A 20,707-nucleotide genomic window follows, 5' to 3' on the forward strand; every position below is an offset into this window, starting at 1 on the left:
CTTTCATGCAGAGATCCATAAGCTGTTTCAACCAATACATTTGACTTGCAGGACTAATCTTATCCCAAATCTACCAAGCACTCTATGCTTCCTCAATCACATTGTAATGCACCTATTCAGTGAGAGACAAGATGAGGGTGGACTTACATAACTCATCAAGCTCCACCCATTCATCATTAGTCATAGTTTCATGCTGCTCTCCACTCAACCTTAGTGGCTTTATCTGCAATTTTTGTACCAATACCTGCCAAACTTGGCTCTTTCAATAGGCATAATTCGTACCATCAAGCTTAATGATGTTGAAGATAGCACTATTAGTGGAAGAAAATGCCATACTGCAAGTTGAATTAGTGCAGATAGTTCAAAACTGCTTGCTATAAACTACAAAAAATGACCAAAAAACCACAAAAACCAAGGCAAAATGACAATAAATGAGTATTTAATGATGTTTCCCACCAAGTACCATCATAAGTACATCAAATTAGGATGATTCAACATGAAAAATACATGACAATCTGGAGATATATGCTTGTTGTAATTTATGACAGCAGTGTACAATGAGAGCTGACAGTAGGCAAAACCCAATATTCAAATTCAATCACTGATTGTCAATGCAAAATCAGCATCAAGCAGGCATAAACAAGAATGTAACAGTCAATCTAACATGAGCCAACACCCAAGCATGTCAGATAAAGTCCATCAGTAAAGTCGGTACACCCCCTAATCAACAGGGCAAAATGTACATACCATTGCCAAGACCTGACACAAGTCAGTGTGTACTCACTGAATACAAAGCTGAATCAGCCCAAGTACATCTACACAAACCAAGTTATCAACCATACATCATCCATGAGGAAATCTCGGTCTCAAAGATCCAAAAGCTTAATATGCATAACCCGCATTGCTCAATATCTAATAAGCGTACAAAGAGGCTCCCCCTAGCACAAAATCCATAATAAGTGTCAAGAAAATAATCTCAAACAAAGCATATAAGAGTGTGAGTGATGGAGTATCCAAGATCATCATACATCAGTAAGGCATCTAGAGCATATGAGCGGTCAAGTATCCAATGATAGCATCCAATGTTATGAAGACAATTCCAATCAATCTCTAACAAGCCAAAGCAAGACCAAAATAAGCTCCATAATATCCAAAGTCAAGCCCAAATGAAGCTCTTGTTGGGTATTTTACTCACGCCTTACTTACGCCTACGCTCATATGGGAGTGTCGGTGATCAGTAGGACAGTAGGGCACTTTTTACTCTCGTTAAGAGAGGTTTTTTCCCCCAGACTTATGGTCTTATTATCGTATGTACTTATGTGCTTATGTTACACACATTTAGGCACTTAGTGTGTGTCGGGTGTGAATACCCCCTACAACCCTAAGGTTTAAGGGTTGTACTTTGTACTTTCAGATTACACTCATTCAGTCTATTCTCTTGGGTGTCGTGCTTCAACTCTGTCTCTCTCACTCTCACACTGTCTACTGAATCTGGCTGTATCTCGATCCTCTGCTCTCACATTTGGTATCAGAGCGGTCCTCAGTCAGCAGCTAGGAGTCCCCGCCAGTCTTGCCCCCGAGTCGCCAGCTCAAGACCTACCCAGTTCTACCCTGCGCGCAGCTCACAATCAACGCGCAACACTGCCATGTCCCAGCACGCCACCAGCAGGAGTCGTCAACATCCCAGACGCGTCGCGTCAGCTGCAGGTGCTGACGTTTGTCAGCGTAGTCAGTTCGCCTGAAGTCGTCCACGTCAGACGTCAGCGTCGTCACATTTCGTCATCGCCTGTCGACCATGTCAGCAGCTGCCCGTCAGACATCGCCCAGCCCGCCAGTCCGCCTTCAGTCGCACCTCGCCCGTCAGCAGTCGTCCGTCAGCAATTGCCCGTCAGACCTCGCACAGCCCGCCAGTCTGCCTGCCGCCGTTGTAAAGCTCCACGTCAGCTCGCGAGCAGCACCACTAGTCTGCTAGGGCCCTGTTTCCTGCAAACGGAGTCAACTCTGCTCGTGACCACGCGACCTGCCTGCCTGCGTCAGAATCGTCAGCCCGCCAATCGACAGCCCGCCTGCCCTGTCCACGTTGCCTGCCCGTTAGACCACCGTTTTTTTCACATGCCCAGGTAAAATTTTCAAAAAATTTTATTATTTCAGCCCAGAATAAAATTCTGGAAGCGGAGGTTCACAGGCGGTTGGCACAGAACTACTGGAGAAATAAATTTCATGCAAATTTCTCGACTAAATCGTCAGAAATTTTGGGGCTTTTGTGTATTTGGAGGACAGATGCATTTAAACTGCTGATACAGTCACAGAACGACTGTTTTTGACAGAAATTTTGGCAAAAATTTTGGGGATTTATTCATAACAGTGTTATTGCACTGTTTGCACCTTGGGAAACGTGCAGTAAAAGACAGTTTTCTGACAGAGTACGCCCTTGAACATTAATTGCAGAATCGTATTTGTTGCAATTTCTGGAAATTTGCAGATTTCCAGTTTGTACTGCTTTGACATTGCTCATTTTGTCTTTGGAGATTTGTCATCATGGCAAATCAGGGAGGTGATGTTTTTACGTATGTATTTAAGGAGGACAGACTGGACGGAAACAACTATTCCCTTTGGTCATTTATGACGAAAAATGTATTAGTGGCCAAGAATTTATGGGATTATGTCAGTGGAGAGGAAACTCGGCCGGGAGTTGTAGCTCCCGCTACTCCTCCTCCCCATGGCGCACGTGGACAACGGGGACCTCAGCCCGCTCCACCTCAGCCACTTCCACCAAGAACTGCAGCTCAAAAAGCTTGGGATACCTGTGATGCACAGGCCTTTTCGTTGATTGCTCTGGCAGTTCAGCGGTCCATCATACCTCATATCCGTTCGGCATCTTCTTCATGAGATGCATGGTTGACTTTGGAGCATATGTTTGCAGGAAAAAATGAGACACGGATCTCTTTCTTGAAGAAAGAGTTGGAAACTCTAAAGATGCATGAAGGTGATTCTATGCAGGATCACTTAAACAAGATTCAGGACTTGAGGGAGCAGCTCATGAATGTAGATGAGTATTTTTTGGATGCACAGTTGATATCCACCACCTTGAATTCCCTACCTCCTTCGTACTTGTCTTTTCATACTGCATTGAACCTCACAATGAGGATTGCTGAGCACCCACTCACTTTTATTCAGCTGGTTAGCTTGCTTCTAGAGGAGGAGCAAACATGGAAAAATAGTGGTGTGGATGCTATAGTCTCTGAGCAGGCTTTTGTGGCAAGACAGAAAGGCAAGAACAGCAAGGTGAAAAATGCTCCACAGAGTTCTGGCACTTCGGGCACATCGCAGAATCAGTCACAAGGGGGGACGCAAGCAAAGAAAGGAAAATGTCATTATTGTAAGAAGCCCGGCCACTATATCACTGAGTGCAGAAAGCGTATTGCCAAAGAGAAGAAAAAGGAGTCAGGAATGTCTGTTTCTACTACTCCTTCCACTGCTAGTGAGTCCGCGTCCTTTGTTGTGGACCGGGACTATTGTTTTTACACTTGCAGTTATGATATCTCTTGGGCCGATAGAGCACTTAGCTCTACAGAGGATGTTGACACTTGGTTCTTTGACAGTGGTGCTTCTAGACATATCACATCTCGTAGAGATTTGTTTGCTTCAGTTAGTGCACCTCCCGTTGGGAAATCGGTACAGTGTGCCAATAATGCATCATACCCTGTTCATGGTATTGGGGAGATTCAGCTCACAGCCATTGATGGCTCTATTCTCCGCCTGCAGGATGCTTTGTTTGTGCCTGGAATAAAAAAGAATTTGCTTTCTATTTCTTCTTTGGCACGTTGTGGTATGCAGGTCACTTTTGATGATGACCGTTGCCTGGTTCGAGAAAAAGAAAGCATGACATTGGTCTTGACAGGATCTTTGTGTCATGGTTTATATGAGTTGGATGCTCTTTCAGTAGATCAGTCAGCATACTTGACATCCACTCTTACTCCTGCTATGATACAGGCGGAGTTATGGCATGCTCGTTTAGGGCATGTAAACTTTGGCAGCTTGATGCTTTTACAGCGTACTCAGATGCTGGATGGCTTACCTCTCTTGGAGAGACCTCCTGAGCACTTATGCGAGGGATGCATTTTGGGGGAAATGCATCGTTTCTCATTTCCTCGTGATGTTGATTTCAGGGCAACAACTAGATTGGAGTTGGTGCATTCAGATGTTTGTGGGCCTATGCAGACCATGTCATTGGGTGGTTGTTATTATTTTGTGACATTCATTGATGACTTCACACGTTTTTGCTAGGTCTATTGTTTGAAAAAGAAGTCAAAAGTGTATGATGCATTTTTGGCTTTCAGTGCACTTGTTGAAAACCAATCTGGATGCCACATTAAGACTCTCCGTTTGGACCGAGGGGGGAATACATGTCCTCTATGCTGAATTCTTTTTTGCAGCAGAAGGGCATAGTACATCAGTATACTACAGCTTATACTCCACAGCAGAATGGGGTAGCAAAGAGGAAAAATCAGTCACTCATGGAGATGGCCAGATGTATGCTAAAGGCAAAGAGCTTGCCTCATAGTTTTTGGATGGAAGCAGTCATGTGTGCTTGCCATATTTTGAACAGATGCCCTACCAAAGCCTTGAAGACCATCACACCATTTGAGGCTTGGAACAGCCGTAAACCTTCTGTTGGTCACTTTCGTACCTTTGGGTGTCTTGCCTATGCCCATATTCCACAGGTACTTAGACGAAAATTGGACAACAAGGCTGTTAAGTGCATTTTTATGGGATATAGCAATGAGGACAAAGGTTACAGACTCTATGATCCCTTTACTAAGAAGGTTTTTGTCAGCAGGGATGTTGTTTTTGATGAAAAATCAGAATTATCCTTGGCTGGTTTGGACACATATCAGGCTGCCCATGATGTTTTTGAAGGGCTGCTGCCCATTACTTTTGGTGATTCAGCTGGAGGTTCACAAAATGAACCTAATGTTCAGCCAGCTGCTCCTATGGATAGTGCAGAAATTCAGCCATTGGCTGATCAGAATATTCAGCATCATGCTGAAATAGAAATTCAGCAAGAGCTTGCACACAGCCAGGATGCTAGACAGCTACCTAGATGGTATTTATAGACTATGCAAGATAGTCCTTTGGATGCACCCATGGCTGGTCGTACTAGAAGGCAAACTCATTTGCATGATTCAGCACATACTATGGAGTTTATGATGGCAGCAAGTACTGTTGATAATGAAGAGCCTGAATGTTATGAGGATGCACAACACAGTGTGCATTGGAAGGCAGCCATGCAAGCTGAATTAGATTCTATTACTAAGAATCAAACTTGGGATTTGGTGTCCTTGCCATTTGGGAAGAAAGCCATTGGAACAAAATGGGTCTACAAATTGAAAAGAAAAGCGGATGGATTCATTGATAAATACAAGGCACGGCTGGTAGCTAAAGGCTACGCACAGAAAAAGGGCATTGATTATGAGGAGACATTTGCTCCTACTTCCCGTATGACGACCATCAGGTCTATGATTGCATTGGCTGCACATTATGGTTGGACAGTTCATCAGCTAGATATCAAGACTGCATTTTTGCATGGGGAACTTCAGGAGGAAGTTTATGTACAGCAGCCCATTGGTTTTGCAGTTGAAGGCTCAGAACATTTGGTATGCAAGATCAAAAAGGCACTATATGGTTTAAAACAAGCTCATAGAGCTTGGTATGAAAAGATAGATGCTTTCTTACTTGGTCAGGGGTTTCTAAACAATTCATCTGAGTCTACCCTTTACGTATGTAAAGAAGTGGGATCTATGCTGATTTTATGTCTTTATGTTGATGACCTTTTGCTCACTGGAACACATGCTGATCAGATTTCAACATTCAAACAAAATTTGCAGCAAACTTTTGACATGTCTGACTTGGGAGTTTTGCATTACTACTTGGGCATCCAGTTCATACATACTGCTCGAGGTATTGGGTTATCACAGTCATGGTATATTGGGCAGCTTCTTGAGAAATTTGGCTTACAGGATTGCAAGCCAGTTACTACTCCCATGGAACCTGGACTGAAACTGTCATTACATGATGACAGTGATTTGTTTGATATACATACATATGCTCCTGCAGTTGGATGCCTTATCTATCTATGCAATACTAGGCCGGACATACAGTTTGCAATTTCAGCCTTGAGCAGGTATATGCATCAGCCACGTATGTCACATTGGCAAGCTATCAAGCGTGTTTTCCGCTACTTGCAGGGTACTCGTTCTCTTGGGTTGCTTTATGCCAAGGGGTGACCACTACATTTACATGCTTACAGTGATTCTGATTGGGCTGGTGATTATGATACAAGTCACTCTACTAGTGGCAATTGTTTCTTTCTTGGCACTTCTTGCATTTCTTGGCTTAGCAAGAAACAATCCACTGTTGCCACATCATCATGTGAAGCTGAATACAAGGCAGCTTTCACCACCACAGTTGAATGCGTATGGCTTAGATGCTTGCTGGCTGATTTGGATGTATCTGTTACTAAGCCTACTCCTTTGTTCACTGACAGTCAGAGTGCCATTGCAGTGGCATGGAACACAGTGTTTCATGCTCGCATGAAACACATTGACATTCACTATCACTTTGTCAGAGAGAGGCTACATGCAGGTGATATCAGCCTTTGTTTATTGTCCTACCACCAGTAATGTGCCAGACATCTTCACCAAAGCTCTTCCTCGTGACAAATTTGAAGCATTTCACGATGCTTTAAATTTGATATCCTTTGGTGGCGGATGATCCTTGTACTCTTGATCACTCTTCACTCCAAGGGGGTTTGTTGGGTATTTTACTCACGCCTTACTTACGCCTACGCTCATATGGGAGTGTCGGTGATCAGTAGGACACTGGGACACTTTTTACTCTCGGTAGGAGAGGTTTTTTTCCCCAGACTTATGGTCTGATTATCGTATGTACTTATGTGCTTATGTTACACACATTTAGGCACTTAGTGTGTGTCGGGTGTGAACACCCCCCACAACCCTAAGGTTTAAGGGTTGTACTTTGTACTTTCAAATTACACTCATTCAGTCTATTCTCTTGGGTGTCGTGCTTCAACTCTGTCTCTCTCACTCTCACACTGTCTACTGAATCTGGCTGTATCTCGATCCTCTGCTCTCACAGCTCCAGTAGCATTCAAGTCCAAACAATGTAACTAGCATGTGTAAGCATCAAGCCTGTACTAGCGGGTCATATATGGACCATAGATATAACCTCTATCACAAAGCATGCCAGTGTAGACCAATGTTAAGTAAATGGCAACCAATACGAAGCGCAAACAAGGCTCAAAATATATTCTGGAACCATCCAAAGCATTTTCCGACCTTCATTTGTATCCCAATAGTCATATGAAACACCCGGGAAACACCCGTGACGACCAATAGGCAAAGTATAAAGTGACTAAATAAGCTTCAGCCCTGGAGTGTACAACACTGATTTACTATGTAAAACTGAGTATTTCAGGCCACTAAATCAAGTCCAAATGATGGAAAATCAATAGGCATACATTCCCCTAACATTCAAGGACCATTCAAGACCAACCGAGCATGAAAAATGAATGCTGAAGGAGTCATGGACCAAGATCGAATGCTCAAGCAACCATGCTTTGATACCAATTGGAAGGTTAGAAGGATTGAAGCCTCCACGCAAGAGATATGGTGGGGGAGCAAGAGCAAGAGAGAGAGAGAGAGACTCACAATGTGGGAACTCTAACAACCACAATGTGTGACCGGCCTTCCCTTTATTCATCTATCACTAAAAGAATAAAGAATAAAGTGACGATGATGGGCCCTTGCCACCTGTAGTGTGCAGGTACGAGTACTGTCAATGTAGTAATATAGGGGCGGTTAGGCGAAGGCACCTTTACCCCCAACAATGAGTACTTGCACACTATTCTAGGAGGAAAGGACTCCATGAATATGTTTTCTTCATCCATCTTAAAGTCAAAGATCTTTGCATTGGTGGATTCTTTCTGTGTCTAAAATTTATGTACCACCTCCTTGGGGTTTCCTTGCTCTTCTTCTACTAGAAGATTTAATGGAAGATGAAAATTACTTACCTTTCGTGTTTGCATCTTTAGCTCCTCAAGCATGGAATTATAGGCTTCCTTTGGCTTAGGGATTTCTTTAGTTGACTACTCCATTGACCCTTCAAGATCAAAAGTTTGGTAGATGAGTAGATGCACAAGTGCTCTCATGATGGTGGGTGACTCTAGGGCAAGATGAGATTTTGGTGGAGAAGGCTTAGCTTGGAAGAGTCCAAAGGCACATAGCTCTTGGTCCTTGTACTTTTTTCGTTGTAGGTGATGTATGAGATCTTGTCTAGTTGGTTATGTAGTCATAAGGTTGATCTCCTTGATCTGTTCCATGCCTTCTAGCATGTTTGTGGCTCTTCTAAGTTGGGCATTGAGTTCCATAGGATTGTCATTGAGTTTGCAAAATGCAAGGCCTAAATGTTCCTTCCTTGTAGTAGATATCCTATTGCTTGGTGAGAATAAACTTAGAAGAATCTAGTTTGACCTTGCCCATGTAAGGCAACTTCTACAACAATCGATAACTTCATCAATGCTAATTCTTGCAATCTTTGTGCTTCTTCTTTTATTGAGTTTGCTACTTAGGTCAGCCTAGTGGCCATCGCCCTCTATAATTACTCATACCATACAACCTTCCATTACTCTTTATCTTATAAGTGATGCTCGTGCTTTCTTTTCTAAAGTTGTACTTTCGCCTTCTCTTGAGAGAGCTTGACTTAGAATATTGTTAGTTGGTAGTTTATATTAGCCATTTGTGTAACGTGTCCTCTTAGTATCATCCAGGACACATCTTAGCAATCCATCGGAAAGGATGTCTAGAAAGCTCCGCCCGGCACTCCCATGAAATGTTACGGGATTTGCGATCTAGGTCTTCCCGCGTCTGCCACGTAGCGGAAGTATCCTGGCCGTTCCCCCTTAGGATCGACCGGAATTAGGGTTTTCCTGATTGGTCATTAACTAACAGCAACTAGCGTCGGACCCCAGCGAACTACTTTACGCAGAAACGCCAGGTCCGAGTGGATTCACGCTGCACTTGGTTCAAGGAGAATGGGAAACGAGAGGGATGCAAAGCTCAACCTCTTTGCCATAAGGCATAGTCCCATTCCGTTCCCCTAAAACAACGTAAATCGGGTAAGGCATAACTCTAGATCATTGCTTTTGTTATTCGTTTTCTTTGATGATCATCCTGCTGTTCTTTGAGAAAAGTTCCCGGCTAACCGGGACCACCCAACCGCAGGACGAATCTATGGCCCATCCTCTGCACTTTCCTCGGTTTGTTTTAGTTATGTAATTATCTAACACATTAGTTTGGCATGTAATAACCAGCTTCTTTAATTAATCCGTTAAACACTGGTTCCTTCACGTAATCTTATCACGTGACATAGAAAAACAATATCAAACAAGTTCTTTATTAACATATCATCATTTTTATCTTTGAAATACAAAGAGTTCTGCCCGTAGGCTTGTCCATAATCTTCCCGAACGCTATCCAGTAATCCACAGTGATCACTATTCCAAGCTTCTACCCGTAGACTAGTATGTGGGCCTCCAAATCCAATCTCGAGTCACGTTAGCCTCTTGTGCAGGACCCGGAAGGCGAGGGATTTATGGCCAGAGCCCCCCTGGCACCCAAGCGTCCTCCTGCTCCAAGTAGAGCTCAACGGAGAGACCTCTCGCAGCAGGTTGGGTCCACATTCCCGGCACGGTCAACAACCCCCTGTTGAGATATCGAGCTCCACTCGTGATATGCCAGGGTGACCGTTGTGCATTTATGTCACCGACTTGTCAGTTGTAGATGCGGTTGGTACACCGCCCATGAATAATAGCTAGATGACAGCTATCCTTATCTACTCTAGTTCGTGGCTCAGTTAGTATGCCACCTTAGTTAGTTGAGTTTGGTTTGAGACCCATATATAGGGTTCTTCTATTTCTTTGTATGAGAGTTCTTTTTGGCTTACACAAACTAAGAAGAGGAAAACTGTTTTCAACCTCCACCCTTGTGTGTATTCCCCCATTGTGCAAGCAAGAAAGCTACAAGTGAGACTCCTTCCTTCTCTCCCACAATCTTGACATGGTATCAGAGCCTTGTTCGTGGTAAGGAGCTCAAGAAAGCAAGCCAAGCTCGCGGTGTTCTGGTAAGAGGAGCAGTGTTGCTTTCATTTTCCGTTTTGGGAGCAGATCTCTGCAGGTAGCACAGCCGGAAAGTGCAGGAGTGCATTGTCTCAGGTTGAGACGCCCTTCGCAGTGAAGCAAGAGGGTAGTATATGCTGGGGAGAGGGCTTTAGCCCATGGCGACCTTGTTTTTTTGATTTGAGGCCATTTCGGGGCCTGTTTTGGAGGCGGAAGTTTTCTGCACGCACTCAAGAAAAGGCTCAGTTTTATGCTATGCAGCCACTGTTCTACAGATCGGTGAAAAGTTACTGTAGAAATTGCATCGTATGCTTGTGCGCAGAGACATTGGGAGTTTTAGAATCATCCTTGGTTCCTGTTTATGCAAAATCGTCACTAGGAAGTGACTGTGTGGTCAAATACCACTTTCACCAGTTTTGCAGATTTGCCCTTGTGAGGGTGAAGCTGTGTTTTTTGCAGTGACAGAATTTTTTGCAGTATTCTATAATGGCGTCTGATTCTCTTTCACAGATTGTCACTGAAAAGCTTGACAAGAACAACTTCCAAGCTTGGAAGTTTAGAATGACGAATTTCCTTATGGGAAAAGGATATTGGGAATTTGTTGCAGGAAATGAAGAAGAACCAGTTCTTCCTGATGTTCCCAATCAACAGCAAATGCAAGCATTTAAAGCATGGCATGAGAGAGCCAGGAAAGTTATGTACTGGCTGTCTATCAGTATTTCAGACTCTATGATTGTGCATATTCAGGATGCAAGTACGCCAAAGGAGGCATGGGATACTTTGTCAAAAATGTATAGCACAAATACTCAAGCCAGGAAAATGCAGCTCAAGCAAGAGTTGCATAATGTGCAAAGAGAAAATATGAGCATCAATGACTACCACATGAAGGTGAAGAAGATTGCAGATACACTTGCTTCCATTGGGTTGCCAGTGGAAGATGATGATTTAGTTTCTGTGACCTTGAATGGTCTAGGAAAGGATTATGCACAGTTTCGGACTTCCATTTCAGTTCGTGAAAGATTTCCTGATTTTGAGGAGTTGATTGCTCTTCTAATTTCTGAGAAGCAGAGAAATGGTGGTGCATCTTCTTCAGGAGGAACTTCAAAAGAAACTGTCTTCTACTCAAATGCTGGAAGAGGTAGAGGAGGCCGATTTGGAGGCCGTGGTAGAAATCAGAATATGCAACAAACTCAAGAAAACCAGTCCTATGGAGGAGGACGTGGTAACTCTAGAGGCAGGGGGAGCCAAAGAGGTCGTGGTGGATGGCAAAGAGGCCAAAATGCAAACAGCAATGTTGAATGCTACTACTGTGGTAAAATGGATCATATGGCTAAGGACTGCTATAAAAAGCAGAATGACATCATGAATGGTAAATTGCAACAAGGGAATTATGCATCTTCTAGTAGACAGGGTGATGACAGAAATGAGCATTTGTTTATGGTGCAGCACATGAACAATTCTGTGACAAGTGCAGAAGAAAGCAACGATGTCTGGTATGTTGACTCACGTGCATCAAACCACATGACAGGTCATGCAGAATGGATGGAGGATGCAAGGAAAATGGAAAAACCAGGATTTGTGGAGACTAGTGATGATACTGCACATCCTATTGTGCAGATTGGAAAACTTCCTTTGTCTATGCAGGATGGGAAAAAGAAATACCTGTCCGATGTATTTCATGTCCCGAATATCACCAAGAATCTAGTTTCTGTTGGTCAAATGGTTGAACAGGGCTTGCAAGTCAAATTTAATCCTCATGGATGCTTTGTTGAGGATATGAAAAATAAAGGTCGCTTGATAGCAAAAGGAAAGAAGAAGGGCAGAATGTTTACGTTGGATGCAGACATGTCTGAATTGAGTGCAGCAATGTTTGCACATGGGACCGGTGTAGTTGCAGATATTGATATCTGGCATAAACGCATTGGTCATGTTAATGTACAGCGACTTAAATCAATGCAGGCCCAAAATATTGTTGCAGGATTGCCCAAATTCAAGGTTGCAGAAATGCATAAGATATGTGAAGCCTGTCAATTTGGAAAACAGACAAGGAAACCATTTCCTAGACATGTTCAAGAGAGTAAGAAGCCATTGGAATTAATCCACTCTGATGTGTAGACTACTAAAGTTGCATCTCTTGGAGGCTGTCATTATTTTGTCACTTTTATTGATGACTATAGCAGAAAAGTTTGGGTGAATTTTATGAAAAAGAAAAGTGAAGTTTTTGGGCATTTCAAAACTCTTAAAGCTATGGTTGAAAAAGAAACAGGTTTGCAAATAAAATGCCTAAGGTCAGATGGAGGGGGAGAGTACCTCTCAAATGAGTTTGCAAGGTTCCTGCAGGAGCATGGCATAAAGGAGCAATATTCATGCAGTCATACCCCACAACAAAATGGAATTGCAGAAAGGAAAAATAGGCATATTGGAGAGGTATCTCGTGCCATGCTCAATGAAAAAGACTTGCCAGATTTTTATTGGGCTGAAGCAGTTGCTACAGCAGTCTACATAATGAACAGGACTCCCACTGCAGCAATACATGGGATGACTCCAGAGGAGAGGTATACTGGTAGGAAACCAGATATTTCTCATTTGAAAATTTTTGGTTGCATTGCCTATGTACATGTGCCAGATGAGTTGAGATCCAAGTTAGATCCAAAAGCTGAGAAGTGCATCTTTATTGGTTACTCTCTGCAGCAAAAAGGGTATAGATACTATAACCCTTCTACTCGTAAGTTTACAGTGAGCAGAGATGTTGTTTTTGATGAGATGAGTAGCTGGTATAAACCATAAATGTGATTGATAATGTAGATGCACAAAATGGTAATGTTGCACAGAATTCTCAGCAGCAGTCACAAGATATTAGTGGACCTGGAGCGTCCTCTAGCAGTGCTTCACATTCTTCTCCATGGACAGGTAGATTGAGATCAGGAGAATCTTCTCAAAGCAATGCAGATAGTGGTATGCAGGTATCACGAAAAGGAAAAGAGAAGGTAGATCAGCCCATGTTTGATGTGAATGCAGGTTACTCTTATGTGGATGGTGAATCCAGTGGCTCAGAACAGAGCATTGATGTTGAGTTGGGTATTCCTTCTATTGTTACACCTGGAGTAAGGAAGACCAAGGATGTTTTGAGAGCACCTAGGAGTGAACCCACTTTGCGCAGGTCTACCAGAGTTAGGTATCCTGTGGATAGGCTGAAATATGATGGATTTACAGCCATTCACTATGCATATATGGTCAAGGTGATACAGGAACCAGAACCCACTTCTTTTGAGCAAGCCATGGGAAAAGAAAAATGGGAGAAAGCCATGGATGAAGAAATGGATGCCTTGGAAGCAAATGCTACATGGGAGTTGGTACCTTTGCCTAAAGGTAAGAATGCAATTGGCTGTAAGTGGGTTTATAAGGTGAAGCACAATGCAGATGGTTCTGTGAACAGATACAAGGCAAGATTAGTAGTCAAGGGGTATGCACAAACATATGGCATTGACTATGAAGAAACATTCAGTCCGGTTGCAAGGATGGCAACCGTAAGAGCAGTCATTGCTATGGCTACATCAAAGGAATGGTCTTTACATCAGATGGATGTAAAGAATGCCTTCTTGCATGGCGACTTGCAAGAAGAGGTCTATATGGAGCAGCCACCACGTTATATGCATGATGTTCATCCTGAGTTTGTTTGCAGGTTGAAGAAAGCCTTGTATGGCTTGAAGCAAGCACCTAGAGCATGGTCTGACAAGATAGGACAGAATCTTGTCACTATTGGCTTTCAGATTTCCAAGGCGGATTTCTCACTTTATGTGAGAAAAAAAGAGAAAGGTATTATGCTACTTGTCATTTATATTGATGATTTGATTATGACAGGTGACAGTGATGAAGATATCCTTCATGTGAAAATGCTATTGAAGCAGAAGTTTGAGATGAAGGATTTGGGAGAGCTGCGTTATTGCTTGGGCATTGAGGTGATTAGATCACCAAGTGGGATACAGCTCCTGCAGAGGCAGTATGGATTGGACATGCTGTCCAAATATGGGATGACAGGCTGTAAGCCTATTTCAGTTCCTTTGGAGCAGAATGTGAAGCTGAGCACAGATGCAGGTGAGCTTCTCAGCTTCTGGAAGACCCTACTATGTACAGACGCATAGTAGGAAGTTTGATTTATATGACTATTACTAGGCCAGATTTGAGCTATGTTGTTGGATTGGTAAGTCAGTTTATGCAGGCTCCAAGGAAACCGCATTTGGATGCGGCTAGACGCATACTCAGGTATGTGAAGTCCACATTGCAGTATGGACTATTTTATGAGACTGGGGTTCAGATACAGCTGCATGGATACACTGATGCTGATTGGGCTGGTAGTATTTCTGATAGACGATCTACCAGTGGATATGTGTTCTCTTTTGGGAGTGCTGCAGTCACTTGGAGCAGCAAGAAATAGCCTACAGTTGCCTTGTCGAGCACAGAGGCTGAGTACAGGGGTGCAGCAATGGCTGCATGTGAGGTAGCTTGGTTGCATAAGCTACTTTATGATATGCATCAGTCTACAGATGGGCCAGTTGTCATTTATTGTGACAACATGAGTAGTATACACTTGGCAAATAACCCAGTCTATCATGCTAGAACAAAGCACATTGAGGTGCATTATCACTATGTGCGGGAGAGGGTTTTACTAGGTCTTATTGATCTAGTTTATGTTAGCACAGAGGATCAGGTAGCTGATATATTTACAAAGGCATTGGGTGCAGAGAAGCTGCGCAAGTTCAGAGACCTGCTTGGTGTGTAGGAATTGGGATTGAGCTCGAGGGGGAGTGTTGAGATATCGAGCTCCACTCGTGATATGCCAGGGTGACCGTTGTGCATTTATGTCACCGACTTGTCAGTTGTAGATGCGGTTGGTACACCGCCCATGAATAATAGCTAGATGACAGCTATCCTTATCTACTCTAGTTCGTGGCTCAGTTAGTATGCCACCTTAGTTAGTTGAGTTTGGTTTGAGACCCATATATAGGGTTCTTCTATTTCTTTGTATGAGAGTTCTTTTTGGCTTACACAAACTAAGAAGAGGAAAACTGTTTTCAGCCTCCACCCTTGTGTGTATTCCCCCATTGTGCAAGCAAGAAAGCTACAAGTGAGACTCCTTCCTTCTCTCCCACAATCTTGACACCCCCTTGGTTAGGGTTAGGCAAGCAGTCGGGGGTAATTGAGACTGCCTCTCCCTTCAGGTCTTTAACCCGAAGTATAGGTATTCATTTAATTTGTATTCATAATTCAAACAGTGCTCTAAAATCTCTAGCAAGCACAAACATTTCCATTAATCAACCGTGTTGTTTGGCAAACTGCTAAGGAAGTGTTCTTTCCTTTTGAGTGTATCAGCACTCGTTCCCAAGGTGTCTTGTAAATTGGCAAGATCCTTTACATTCCGGTGTAGGGCGTATCTTATTAACCCAACTTGGTCAACCCTAAAGTTCCTTAGATACTTTAGTTTCCGGTTTATAACTTTCCTTATTTAGAAGGATATCCAAAAATACGTCCTTCTGCAAGATAACTTGCGTAGGGATCTGCCATCCTTGTTGAGGGTATTTACCCTTTCTCCTTGTGAATCAATCACAAGACTAAATGATTTCGTACTTGCTGCGCAAGTCCTGCGATGGAATAATCTGTTTTAGATCCTTTAAGCTGACGTATGTCGGACCTAGGTCTCTTTTTAAGAACCTCAGGGACATACCCTAGTTCTTTATCTTTACTAATTTATTGACCCTACAATAAGGAAAGTAGTCAAGTGCTTAAGGTATAAATGTTTCTTTGGTCTTTAAATCATTTCCAAGGCATATTTTTTTTAACGTGGTATTTCTAAGTTTAGATTGGTTTGGTTATCTTTTGGAAGGAAATATTGATCGCCTCATCACGGTTTTGCTATCCTTGTGACAATTGATTTTTCAGTCAATACAATTCAATTTAATCTTCCTTTTTCCTTGCAGACGAACTCATGCCAAATAACAATCATTTCCCTTGCTAAGATGTGCAATTAGCAATGATAACTTCCTAGTAATTTGAGCAACGAAAGAAACCTTTCATGAACTTAATCATTTACAATGATTCGTTGCAAAAAGGAATAGGACTAATGGTGCAAGATACAATTTCTATACCCTCAGGATTTAATTGAAATATACTACTATAGTAAATAGATAATCTTGCTTGTAATTCGTTATAATGCATGATGCTATTCGAAGGAAACTATGTTCTATACATTATCATTTATTCAAATAAGCTAAACTCCTTCATTATAAATAACTCGGACAAATATATCCTATCCCTAACAATTTCTCTTTGCATGATTGACTTAAAACCAATTTAAAGCCAAGAAGAAAACCTAGTTTTGGGGTGAGATATCCACATGGATACCGGGAGATGACCCTCCCGCAGCTACTCCTTGGACTTTCTTAGGCGGCATCACAGTTTGAATGTGAATGTAGCTTTTACTCTTTCTTCCGGATTTCCACCGACTCTCTTTCGAGGCAAGGTGCTGTTTGAATGGTTGCTCACGAGAAGGAATGATAGGACTTTTAGATTCTTAGATTCTTCGGAGAGGGAAAGATTTACAAAGCCTAAGAAGGCCCTATAGGGTCTGTACTTGGCAAAAAGTTTATGGATGCGTGTGGTTTTGCAACCACATGAACCTTTGGAGAACTTTGGCTTGGGGTAAAAGGTATGGAAGGAAATTATTCTTTCCTTGCACTTTATCTACTTTTTTTCTTCTCCTTCCCTACTCCTCCTCCTTCACTCCTCTTTTTCCCTCCCTTTTTACCCTTCTACCTCCCTCTATTCCTTCTCTACTCTTCCTCTTTTACTCCTTTCTTACTCTTCTTTATCTTTTCCCACCCTCTACTTCTCTCACACTACTCCTTTCTCCTTCACTCCTCTCTACTTCCCTTCTTTATCTTTTTCCACCCTCTACTTCTTTCACACCACTATTTTCTTCTTCTCTCCTCTCTACTTCCCTTCCTTATCTTTTCCTCACGGGACAACATCCGGGGCTCATGATGATGGTTTGGATTTGGGGTCCAGGGGGGAAAAAGAAAGAAGTAATGGGGACACGGGGGATTAAAAAAAAGCTTAGGGGGTTGTGAAGAAAAAAAAAGAGTTATGAGGGGGTGGTGAAAAGGTTAAAAGGGATATAAGGGGAGGTGAAAGGGGGCGTGATTAGCCCCCCCCCTTAGGAAGCTTCTACAAAGAAGCTTCCTTTATCACGTGGCAGGAGGGGGGGGAAGATAATCTCGGGGGGGGGGGGGGGGGGGGAACGAGAGTCTGACAGTGGCGCTGTGGAGGGAAGCTGGAGGTGATGGGTGGCAGCATCAGCCGCGACAGAAATCGGGCAGGGCGGCATATACATTCTTCTCCTCTTCCTCCTTTTTCTGTTATCCGAGCAGCCTTCCCTCTTTAAATAGGGGAGGGGAGGGAATTCCCCCCCCCCCCCCTTACCTGTCATCGTGCATGGCGAGGGAGCCATGCAAGCTCCAGCGAGGAGCTTGCTGGCTCCTCCATCCCGCCTCACACATGCCAACTCGATGCGCCGCCGTGGGGCAAATAAAAAAAATCTTTTATATTTTTAATATATTACAATTTGGTTGCTCATCTTGTCTATTTCTACCAAGTTTTCCTTTAGTATCATCTTATCTTCCCGAATCTCTATGGTGTGCTTCTATGGGATAACATATTTTTCTTGCAACTGATTCTAAAGCTCCTCCTTTAAGGCTGCATCCTTTTAGTTTAAATTTTCAATTGGTTTTTGTACGAAGTTCTCATTCTCATCTAGTTGTTTCTATAACTATTTGCTTAATAGTGTCTCTTTATTTTTGAACTCCTCTTTTTTCTCATGCAAGGCCTTCTCTTGCAATGGATTTTGGAACTTTAGGTTTTGTTTCTCTTTGTTTGAATGATGAGAGTCTTGTAGTTCTCTTGGGTCTCCTCCTGTTTCCTTAGACTTCCTACTTCTCTTAAGTGCTACTACCCTACTCTCTTGAGCTCTTCACACTTTTTTTGGGTCCCTCCAAACTACACATCAAGCCCTGTTGCTTGGGTTTATGTTGAGTGCTCTTGGCTTGCTACTGCTTTTCTTGATATGTTTAGTGATGATCTTGACTAGCTTTGCTATATATGTCTACAATTAAAGTAGCTGAATTGTTTGGTTTTCTATTTAGATCTATAAGTTGAGCAGGAGAGTCTGGTCAGTTGCTAGAAGCTCTTCTACTTTTCCTAGAAGCTCTTCTACTTTCTCCATTCCTTTTTTTGGACTTCCCTCTCCTTCTTCAAAGGAAGTTCTTATGATGATACTCTCCTCGCTCCCTTCTTAGTCAATCCTATTTTTCTTATTCCCTTCTATCATACTCATCTTTGGATTTCTTGAGGGGCTCTTGATTCCTTTTCCTAGTGTTTCTTTTCTAGCTCCTATAGGCTCAGTGGTGGGAGATGGACAATGTTAGGTCATGTGAATATACCCATGTGAGTGGCTATGAGGTGGAATAGAGCACTACCATAGTTAATTATATTATTCTTTACTTCCATGCAATTCAATTTGTTGGTTGTCTCCATTGAGAGTTTAAAAGATTTTTTTTCAAGATAGTAGTAGAAGATGGCAACTTTACAAGTTGGGAAGTGAATGGGGCTAGTCATCACTCTTAGATAAGTTCCTAATTCACATTTTGATATTAGTTCTTGGAGTCATTGGTAATGATTCACCAATTTCTCAATGTTGATTGTGGTTTGGAATTAAACATAGCCCATTTCATACATGTTTACAACTATTATGAGATTACATACTAAAGGGCAGTGAAGATGGTCTTCTCCTCATTAAGTATGTCTTTTGAAAAGTAGAGCTCAACTGGATGTACACAAGTGGAAGCAAGAGTGAAGTAAGAGATATGGTGAATGGAGAAAGAGAGCAAGAGAGTGAAGATTGTCTTATCCTCATTAAGGATGTCTTTTGAAAAGTAGAGCTCAAGTGGATGTACACAAGTGAAAGCAAGAGTGAAGTAAGAGATATGGTGAATGGAGCAAGAGAGCAAGAGAGGGAGACCTTGTACATAAGAACTCCAATAGTCATAATGTGTGATTGGACTTCCCTTATTCAATAGTCACTGAAAGAATAAAGAATAAAGTAGCAGTGATGGACACCCACCACTTGTAGTGTATAAGTATGTGATCATAGTGTGTGAAGTAAATATAGGGTGGCATAGGTATAGACAACTTTACCCCTAATAACCTTACACTTAAAGGTGAATGTACCTCTAGTTAGAAGAGCTTAATAAAAAAGTGACAAAGTGTAAATGTACATAAAGTACATTAGGATGAGGAAGAATGTCATCTCATCCTATGTTCATCATCTTCCTATGGAATGTAAAATATTTTGATAGGAGACTTTTAGTAAGCAAGTCTATAAGATTCTCCGTAGTTGAGATCTTGATAAGCTCAATAGATTTTTCATCTATCACCTCCCTAATGAAGCAATAGTGCATCTCAATGTGCTTTTTATTCACATGGAAGACTGGATACTTGGCCAATTAAATAGCACTTATAGAATTTGAATGCAATCTATGAATAAAAGTAATACCAAGTTCTACCACTAGATAGCCTAACCATAGGGCTTGCTTGCAAGCCTCAATGGTTGCAACATACTCTGCCTTAGTAGTAGATAAGGTTATGCATTTCTATGCCTTGGACATCCAAGAAATACAACTCCAAAAAAGTGAAGACATATCGAGAGGTGGACTTCTTACTATATGCATGCATTGTATAATCGGAGTCAGTGTAACCCACATCATTGCCACCATAGCAAATGCTCATATATATAGTGCCTTTCAAGTACCTCATGATATCCTTCATGGCATTCCAATGTTGTTGGAGACTAGGTGTAGCCATATAATATGCCATCAGGGATCTTGGTCATCTTGGCCTTTCGCTCATTTGATTAGGGACAATCAACTTGATTGCCTCCACATGTGAAGATAAAGGATAACCAATATAATTAAAATCCTGCATATGAAATTGCTCAAGAACTTTCTCTATCTACTCCTTCTATGAAAAGTAAAGGAGGCCCTGAGAGTAATTGCATATGATGCGGATCCCATGAATACATGAAGCCTACCACATTACCTTCATCTCGAAACTGTTTTTGAGTTGAGTTTTCAAAGCATTTAGCTCATCGTGGGCTCGCCCCAGCAATCAATATATCATCCACATAAAGAGAGAATGAGGCTATCATCATGAGATTCTTCATGTAGAGACATGGATCGATATCACTACAAGAGTAATATTGTATCCATATAAATGTGCCAAACTTATGACACCAGTCCTAGGTTCTTGATTAAGACCATAAGGTTTTTTCTCAGCTTACATACTAGGTGTTATTTATCATTTTCTTGAAAGCCCTTAGGGTGCTACATATAAATTGTTGAGAATTATGCAATCACACCTATGTGATAGCCTCTTTGTATGGATATAGGGCAAGTCTCAAACAAC

Source organism: Lygodium microphyllum, chromosome 6 (genome assembly GCF_053477565.2).
Source record: "Lygodium microphyllum isolate KBCC chromosome 6, Lygodium_microphyllum_v1.1.10, whole genome shotgun sequence".
NCBI classification, from domain to species: Eukaryota; Viridiplantae; Streptophyta; class Polypodiopsida; order Schizaeales; family Lygodiaceae; genus Lygodium; species Lygodium microphyllum.